The sequence below is a fragment of the Dunckerocampus dactyliophorus genome, chromosome 3, assembly GCF_027744805.1.
Source record: "Dunckerocampus dactyliophorus isolate RoL2022-P2 chromosome 3, RoL_Ddac_1.1, whole genome shotgun sequence".
Lineage (NCBI taxonomy): Eukaryota > Metazoa > Chordata > Actinopteri > Syngnathiformes > Syngnathidae > Dunckerocampus > Dunckerocampus dactyliophorus.
Window position 1 is genome coordinate 37,040,806 of NC_072821.1, and position 10,000 is coordinate 37,050,805.

The window sequence follows — 10,000 nt, forward strand, 5'->3', positions numbered from 1 at the left end:
TGAATGATATCATCTGAACATTATAAACAGTATTAATTATATCATTCATATAATTTTAATACATTAAAGTATATATGTTATTTAAAATAGATGTTATCGTTTTAAAATGATGATCATTATGAATTTATTATATTTATTATGTATTAGTATTATTATTCAAATGATTGAAAGAGCAGCTGCTAAGGAATATGCAGTAATCCCACTGAATTGAAACATAAGAGCGTCCTGCTCTGCTGACTGTGCTTTCATGCATGAACGTGATGACGTAGCAATGTGGCCTTCATGTGCGCACTGGAGGTACGACCCCATGCCTTCAACTTGCATTATGAATGCTTTTCACTGGGATGTCCGTCATTTTTTATTTGTCGTCTTTTTGCTTACCCAGCTTGAAGTGTTATGCATTTAGTTGGCCAGCGGGGGCGCCCATGCAGTATTAATGTGCACCACGCCACCTTTTTTTTCCATTTATTTTTTTAAAGCACTTAAGTGAAGCCTTCTTTGCGCTAATATTATTTTGCAACGCGTGATCCCTCCGTGACCGTCAAGGGTCAGCGTTTGACTGCGTTAAATTCCTCCGCATGAGGAAGCAACGCCGCCGCCGCCTCCTCACTCACTCCCTCACTCCCTCCCTCTTTCTCTCCATCTGTCGCTTTGAATTTTGTTCTTTTATTTCTTTTTTCTGGTGAGCTTTTACAGCCCACGCAGGCGCCCACGCGCATGCACTACTAAAAAAAACAAAACCGCTACAAATACACCGTTTGTAAGGCTGAACGACCACTCTTGCTTGCTTGCTCAACGCTGCGCCGGGGTTAATGGAAAGGCGGCGTGCTGGCCACCCGCGTGTCAGGGAGGAAACACAGGTCAGGAGCAGATATCGGTGCAGGCCTGTGGGGAGGGGACACGGTAACACCAGTCAGGCCGCAAGTCGAACATGGATCTTTTTTCAATCCTTTACACCCATTTTACTTTGTAATGTTGCATTTTTAGCTCAGGTCTTGACACATTTGATATAATTGACCATAAATGTAATCATAACTGAGATTTATTTAGCTTTCGTGCGTGAATTCATGTAAATAAGCCGATTTTATTCATTTCTGTTTGTCTCCACCGCGCACTGCGTGGCTGTATTGTTACATAAGACCCTGAATGCATCATCATCATCAATAGAGAAGAGTGTGTGATTAGGAGGATGGGGGTGGCCAATGTGTTCCGGTCCATTTAGCAGGTGGGGGCGGAGGGTATGGATGTGTTTCATTGAGCTGTGCGTACAGGAAGCGATTGCATGTGACACCGGCGTCATCGTTTATCTGCGCTCTCCTGCTGAGGCCGCTTGGACGGCCATGTTGAACCCATCCATGACTGTAAATAGGAAATGTCGCCCTTTCTTTTTTTGCGCCCTCAGGAAAAATGGCCGCCGCCAGCAGTTAATAACATTTGCCTTTACGCTGCCTGATACCAGCATGCATCGCGCTGACAAAAGACACCTCAGCGGAATCGCGTATAGGAAAACCGCCAGACGGAAAGCAGCCATCGAACGTTCAGTGAAACATTGTACCCGTTACGTTACATTACGCTAGGCTATTTTATGGTGTGCTAGGCTATGTTTTGCTATGTTACATTTCGTTAGGTCAGGCTACACTAGGTTATGCTATGTTATACTATTTAGGCTACGTTTTGCTTTCTCGCGTTACGCTAACATTCCGTCCTGTTCCGTTCCATTCTGTTATGTTTCGTTACACTAGGCTAGTTTATGTTGTGTTATCTTATGGCATGCTAGGCTATGTTTTGCTATGTTGCGTTACATTGTTATGCTAGGCCAAGCTTGGCTTTTTTATGTTATGCTATTTTATGGTATGCTAGGCTATGTTTTGCTGTTGTGTTACACTAGACCAGGCTTGGCTAGGCTATTCTATATTATGCTATTTAGGTTATGTTTTGCTTTGTAAAGTTATGCTATGCTATGCTACACCACGTTACGTTCTGTTCCATTCCGTTACGTTACGTTACGTTACGTTTATTGTATGCGAGGCTATGTTTTAATATGTTACGTTACAATATCATCTGCTAGGCCAGGCTAGGCTATTTTAAGTTATGCTATTTTATTGTATGCTAGGCTACGTTTTGCTATGTTACATTACATTATGTTATGCTTGGCCAGGCTTGGCTATTTTATGTTATGATATTTTATCGTATGCTAGGCTATGTTTTGCTTTGTTATATTATGCTACGTTAGTTTACGTTACGCTAGGCTAGGCTGTTTTATGTTACGCTATTTTATGGTATGCTAGGCTTTGTTTTGCTTTGTTATGTTGTGTTACATTACCTTACATTACGTTCCGTTATGTAACCTAACGTTACGTTACCTTATGTTATGTTTTTGTTATGCTGTCTTATGCCATGCTATGTTAGGCTTGGCTAGTATGTTATACTGCGCTATGCTAATCATTGTATCTGAATCAAGCGTATATATTTTCTCACTTAAACTGTCAGGGAGTAATCAACTAGGAACCCTATTGATTTTATTGACATGATTTATAATGCTGTCTGTAGATGCCCAGTCCTGCAAAACACTGTGACATGTGTTAGCATGTGTTAGCAACATGTTGCGGGGGAAAAACAAACACCATAAAAGGTGTAGTTTCTTGCTTATTTATGAGTTATGTACACATTTTCTCTGTCGTCTCTCTCTCTCTCACACACACACACACGCACATACGTGCGCACACACACACACGAGTAAAAAGAGCACGGACTGTGTAGTTTGCCAGGTAGCAGTGAGTAAATGTGAAGTCCAGTCATCTGTGACAGTAAAAGCCCCGGAGACATCTTCACCTGTGAGGAAATGTAAGGACACCTCGTGCGCATTAACACTTGACATGTACTTGAACGCAGCGTGTCATTTGGCGTCCACGCTGCATTTGTCTCCTTGTATATGTTTGTGTGTGTGTGTGTGTGTGTGTGTGTGTGTGTGTGCGTGTGCACTTGCTATCGGCCAGCTCAGGTGTGCGGCATCGCCATGGTTACGGCTCAAACGTCGCACTGAATTGAAAGGAAATACGATCCACTGTGATGCACGTTGCCAAAGCACCTCCACGGGGGACGAGTAGCTCAACCGGCTGGCATGGATTCTTACGTCACCAGCATGGATCATGGGAAGAATGTATTGCCCCCACGTTAAAACATAACTGAGATTAATTGAGATCAATCCGTGTGGAAAAGGTTATAAAGTCATTTCTAAAGCTTTGGGACTCCAGCGAACCACAGTGAGAGCCATTATCCACAAATGGTGAAAACATGGAACAGTGGTGAACCTTCCCAGGAGTGGCCGGCCAACCAAAATGACCCCAAGAGCGCAGCGACAACTCATCCAAGAGGTCACAAAAGACCCCACAACAACGTCCAAAGGCCTCATTTGCATGCCTTATTTCTCAGTCAGTGTTCATGACTCCACCATAAGAAAGACGCTGGACAAAAACAGCCTGCATGGCAGAGTTCCAAGATCAAAACTACTGCTGAACAAAAACAACATTAAGGTTCGTCTCAATTTTATCAGAAAACATCTTGATGATCCCCAAGACCTTTGGGGAAATACTTTTTGGAAGGCGTGTGTCCCGTTACATGTGGCGCAAAAGTAATGCCACATTTCAGAAAAAGAACATCATAGCAACAGTAAAATATGGTGGTGGTAGTGTGATGGTGTGGGGCTGTTTTGCTGCTTCAGGACCTGGAAGACTTACTGTGATAAATGGAAGCATGAATTCTGCTGAAGGAGAATGTCCGGCCATCTGTTGGTGACCTCAAGCTGAAAGCAACTTGGGTTGTGCAGCAGGACAATGATCCAAAACACACCAGCAAGTCCACCTCTGAATGGCTGAAGACTTTGGAGTGGCCTAGTCCGAGTCCTGACCTGAATCCTATTGAGATGCTGTGGCATGACCTTGACCTTAAAAGGCGCTTCATGATGGATTTCAGTTGTTGCTGCTAAGGGGGGCCCAACCAGTTATGAGGTTTAGGGGCCAATCACTTCATCTTGCGTGCTGATTTTGGCGTCTCCTTGAGGACAATATTGAGCCTTGTCCTTCACGCAGTATGAATACATAGCAGCGGTGATCCAGACCTCAGATTGTCTCTCCTACATTCCATGGTTGGGGGGGGGATAATATTTGTCAGCTGAGTGAGGCCAGACATGCTTCACTCTCTCCCTTGAATCACAGCCTCACCCCTGACATCATTCCCGCCAAATGACCTTCTGCGAACACCTGCCCTTAAAAAACCCACGCCTTCGTCTGTCCAGCCCGCCCGGGCCGAAATGACTTTGCATTTCTTTAATGTTCCTCCGCCCCCGCCGCGAACGCAAACCTTCTGACACGTTGAAATGCCCTCATCAAAATACGGATCTCTCTGCGTGGTACGGAGCCGCGAGTCATCTGAGTCGGTGTAGGTGCATGAAAGGAAGGGATTATATTTCATTTCACAAGGAGAGCGTATAGGCGGGGGGGAGGGGTTACATTCTCCCGCTTCCTCTTCAACTTTATGAAAGTCTTTTGAATGTTTCATTCCTTTTGTGATGCGACGCTCGCTCCGGGCCCCGCGGCACCAGCAGGCACACTGGGAGGGATGCGACCTTGAAACAGAGTCCCGTTCAACGGCACGGAGCCCCCCTCCTTCCATCTCCAAGTTTTATTTGGATGTTTAAATTATTGGATGTCTCAGTCGGAGAGAAACGGGAGCGTCAGGCTACAGTATTGTCTCTGCGCAGTCTGGAACAACCCGAGTGCGCGTTCACACGTGCGTCATTTTTGTCCGTTTGCTCTGCCAGTGCAGTTTGCTAGTCCACCCGACCCAAAGCAGGACCAAACGGGAACCGAGAGAGAAATCGCCTGAGAGATGGGTCTCAACCCGATCGCAAACGGACTCCTGAGTGAGGCGGCAAGTGTGAACTTCGATTGCGCTTATCCGCGGTCGGGTAACGAGGGCAGCAGCCTAAGAGGAGAAGCCCAGACTTCCCTCTCACTGGCTGCTTTGTCCGGCTCCTCCCAGCAGATCCTGAGGCGTTCCCAATCCAGTTGAGAGACATAGTCTCTCCAACTCGTCCTGGGTCTTTTCTGAGGACCCCTACCAGTCAGATGTGCCCTGAACACCTCCCCACCACAGTGAGAGCCGTTTTCCACAAATGGTGAAAACATAAAACAGTGGTGAACCTTCCCAGGAGTGGCCGGCCAACCAAAATGACCTCAAGAGCACAGCGATGACTCATCCAAGAGGTCACAAAAGACCCCACAACAACATCCAAAGAACTGCAGGCCTCACTTGCCTCAGTTAAGGTCAGTGTTCATGACTCCACCATAAGAAAGACACTGGGCAAAAACAGCCTGCATGGCAGAGTTCCAAGACCAAAACCACTGCTGAACAAAAAGAACAGTAAGGCTCGTCTCAATTTTGCCAGAAAACATTTTGATGATCCCCAAGACCTTTGGGAAAATACTCCTGTGGTCTGACAAGACAAAAGGTGAACTTTTTGGAAGGTGTGTGTCCCATTACATCTGGCGTAAAAGTAACACTGCATTTCAGAAAAAGAATATCATACCAGCAGTAAAATATGGTGGTGGTAGTGTGACGGTCTGGGGCTGTTTTGCACCTCCTCCCCATGGAGGTGTTCTGGAGGCATCCTGACCAGATAGTCGCCTCATCCAGCTCCTCTCAATGTGGAGCAGCAGCAACTCTACTCAGTTTCTCTCAGATGACTCGTTGGAGAGGACTGGTTGTAGAGCCCTTGCTGTGCGTTTAAAACAAACAAGAAATGCAGTTAGTTTGGGGCTCGTTTTTTCTCCCTCGGGGAAGTTGATATTATCGATCTCACTCATCGGAATCGGCAGCATAAAACCCTGATGGGAGCATCCCTAACAGTAACATTACTGTCACCTAGTGACCAGTGTAGAATACTACATATCATCACAACATCTTTGAATGCGTCTTCTGAATGCCTCATATTTGTATTGTACTTCATTTAGTCATTTTATGCTGGCGAATGCTTAATTTAGACTGAAAATACTTTAAAAACTAAACACGAAGCACGAAGTGGCACAGCATGACTGTACAGTCGTGGAAAAAATGATTAGACCACTCTTGTTTCTTCAGTTTATTGATCAATTTTAATGCCTGGTACAACTAAAGGTGCATTTGTTTGGACAAATATAATGATGATAACAAATGTAGCTTTTAATTTAAGAGCTGATATCCAGCAACTTCCATGGTTTTCTTGATAAAAACCAAAATCACTTAAGTTCTTACATGAATAGCTAAAGCATTGTACTGCCAAAAAATTCTCTCTTATGAGCTATTTTTGTTGTCATTGTTATATTTGTCCAAACAAAGGAAGCTTTAGTTGTATCAGGCATTAAAATGATCAGAATCGAGGCCCTACGGTCATGACCTCTCAGTAGTTACTGAAAGGACAAGATCGCGGTTACAACCCGACCGGTGGGAGGCCTCGGGGAAGACGCAGGACACGTTGGAGAGACCGTGTCTCTCAACTGCCGTGAGAACGTCTCGGGATCTGCCGGCGGGAGATGGACGAAGTGGCCGAGGAGAGGGAAGTCTGGGCTTCCCTGCTTAGGCTGCTGAACCCGCGACCCAACCCAGATAAGCGGTAGAAGATGGATGGATGAGAATCGAGCCCAATAGTTGCTGTTGGTTGCCACTGTGAAACAGAACGCCTCATGCCGGGTCCTGGTCACTTGTCACAAAAGGTAGCATATTTACTCAAGGACAAGCGTGATGAAAGGTTGCGGTGATGAACTTAAAGCGCGCTCCGCTTGTTCACACTCTAATAAAACGACAGCAGAAGCTCCCTTCACCCAAACGAGCGGCACACATCATTAGCTCCAACATAATCTTCTTCTTGCATTGTGAGTTTGTGAGTGTCCTCCGCTGCTTTGCTTTGATTGATTTTTGGATGTTGCTCTCAGGGCTCAGGTGCTTTCCAGACAAACAGCTTAGGCTTGACTCACGCTAAATTGCTGTTTGCTTAACAGATTTGCTTCTCGCCACCCGGCAGACGCTTGATTGGTGGCCGGCCCTAGCGACGCAGAGAGAAAGGAGAGAGGGAATTGTTCTTTCCTTTCTTTTCCCGGGAGGACAGACACACGGGAAAATAGGGACGGACAGAAAGATTAAGGTTAAAATGAAGAATGGCGAGGAAAGGGCGGAGGTACAATCATAAAGGAAAAGAGGGATAAGAAGGGAAGAATAAAGGTACAACTGCAGAGAAGACGAGATAATTAGGACAAAATCCAAGTGAGGCGGGAAGAAAAGACAAGGGCGGATAGAAGTCGAGAGCCAGAAAACTTCTTTCAGGCGCTAAAAGTCGAAAATCGACTGCAGTCGAAAGTAGATTTGCTAGGAACTTATTTATAGCATCTTATAATGTAGCAATACCTCAGTTTTCCTTATTCATTTCTTCCAAAAGGTCAGACGACCATTGAAACGTATGAAAATCCGAGCAATTGTTCCCATTGAAAATGATGTAAATCCAATTCATCTGTTCCAGACACCAAAAATATGAACAAAAAATACATTTTATGTGAGGATGCTCCGATCTGGGTTTTATGCTAAAAAAAAAACACAACATGAGTCGTTTTCAACTCTGTCTTGTCAAACGCACCGCATACTTCTCTCTCTGGCTGTAGGGAGCCTGTCTAGGGAGGGGCGGTCACTGTGTGTGACTGGCCAATCGCAGAGCGTGAAGTGTGAATACATAAGTAGCTACCCAATGAGGATTTTCCTTTGTTACGGTTACGGATAACGACGAGCTCTACTCGTTTCATGCTCGTACTCTGCAAAAGTGCATTATCCGTAACAGATGCTTGTCTAAAATGAGTATCCGGCTCATCCCTAATAAGTATCCATGAGTGAGATTGGCCGATGCCGATACCAATCACACGGATTAACTGTACATTTTTCAATTTATTTATAATGAGAGGTATTGTCCAGGGTCGCTGACAATTCCAAGGGCCCCAGCTGGCGAGCAAGGAGACCCCTGTGATAGTATCACTATCATAAGGCTGGACACACAACAAGCACACACCAATAGTGTTTGGAGGATAAGACATAATTAGCATCATGACAACAAGACAGTAAAGTTGTTGAGTGAAAAGTGAGTACGTACCCCATGAACGTGATATCCACTTCCCCGTGGGGCAAAAATGAGCTTCCAACTAACCGCATTGGTTGTTTGTTTTAAAAACAATACGTCACTGTGGTAAAGGTCAAATTTGGAGTCCGAAGACCAGAAGCAAGGCGGATAACTCTAGCCAGCTAGCTAGACTTAGCTAGCTAGGTAGCTGCCGCCAGTTACAGCTAGGCAAAGCATATAAACAAAGATGCAGGAAAAGTGGCGCAGCGATAGGTTTGATAAGGGAGTGATCAAACACGCTGGCATGGATTGGCGTAGCCTGTGTCAAGCTGTCAGAATGAAACCTTTGAGGTTTTACACACTAGTTTTGATTCTCACGGCAATGCGGGGCAAAGTGCGTCCCTCGTCAGCTCCATACGGGTGTTGACATAGCACACATGTAGGGTTGGCCGCTGCACTGCGATTGTTTTTTTTGTGATCGGCTTTCAAAGGCATTTATCGGCATATGCCAATCATGTGTTTTGTACGGAAATCGGCCGATACTCAGGTTACAGGTTACCAAAACCGAGGAAAAATTTTGTCCAAAACCGAAACATACAAAAAACGAGGTCTGACTCTATAATATTAACATTTCAACTTTTTAACAGATGCTTCTCTTTTATTGTAGTTTTACGGTGTACTTGAATTTTAGAAAGTGCCATGGGACAAGAAAAAATAAGGAGCCGGCCGCAAGTGGCTCCCAGGCCACACTTTGGACACCCCTGTCGGAAACGCCCCAATTACCGCATATTTAGTTAACGGGAGTGTCTCCTATAGTTGCCGGATGTGTGGTGGACGACGGCCAATAACCACCGTGGTTGACAAAACAGTGAAAAACATCCTGATGTTGTGGGGTTTGTTTTTTTTTTACTTTTTTAAAATGAACTAACTTAAGATGGCAGTAACTGCATTGGAAGTAATATCACAAGCGGTCAGCACCCAGCAGCTTTATCTAGCTCTGCATGCGCTTTAAAATGTTGCAGCCCATCAGCGCTATTAATGTGCGCCTTCCCTATCTTACAACATTGGTTCTGTTGCTGCTGTGCTGTGCGATATACTTGTTGATAAATGACCATGTGGTCGAAGAGAGCATCGTTTTCCCTCCTGTTTTCTCAGGCACCCCGAATCATTATTAAAGATAAGCAATCAACTAGTAGGTTTTCAGCTTTGACTTATGTGTAAAAAATACTAAAAAGGCAAAGAAAGACAAGAGTGCAGGATGTGTGTGACGTGGACTTGACAGTGTTGTGTTCATCATGTTGACATGCTGGTGGGAGGCGGGGCGTTGCGTGTCTGAAGGACTTCCTGGTCTGCGTCACATCGCTGGAAATGCTTTTATTCAGTCTCGTCCAGCAGTAGCAGGAGAGACTACGAGACTGCTGACCACTTGATGTGTTTTATTCATATTCTTTCTCCCTGTCTTTGCCTCCACGGCGCTGTAATGTTACACTTATTATTCACAAACGATGAACTCTTTCAGAAACACTATTTCTGCCCACTAAGGGAGTTTCTCTGCTGCTTGGATGCATGACGGAATGCTTTGCAAGATGAGGAAGGAGCACTTGTGAGGATTGTGTGCGCTACGGTTTGGGGGAGTGAAGTGAAAATGTGAACGCATCACCTTTGACAAGTTGCGTTCAAGGAACCCTGTTCGAAAGAGATAGCAGCAGGTGTGTGTCGGTGCATTCAGGTGTTCATGTAACCTCCAACAACACCGCTTGGATCGAATCTTAAGAATGTTAAGTTATGTAACACTTTGTCCAATGTCCTCCTCAGGTGGAAACATCTGCTTTGGCTATCCACACGTGCCTCACTGTTGCCTCTAGA

The 10,000-nt window shown here is 45.1% G+C and overlaps 1 protein-coding gene across 3 annotated transcripts in view; it reads left to right on the forward strand.

Moving 5' to 3' along the window:
* phkb (phosphorylase kinase, beta) overlaps positions 1–10,000 on the forward strand; it is a 97,804-nt gene that overhangs the window by 53,636 nt on the left and 34,168 nt on the right. The gene's annotated exons all lie outside the window — the stretch shown is intronic.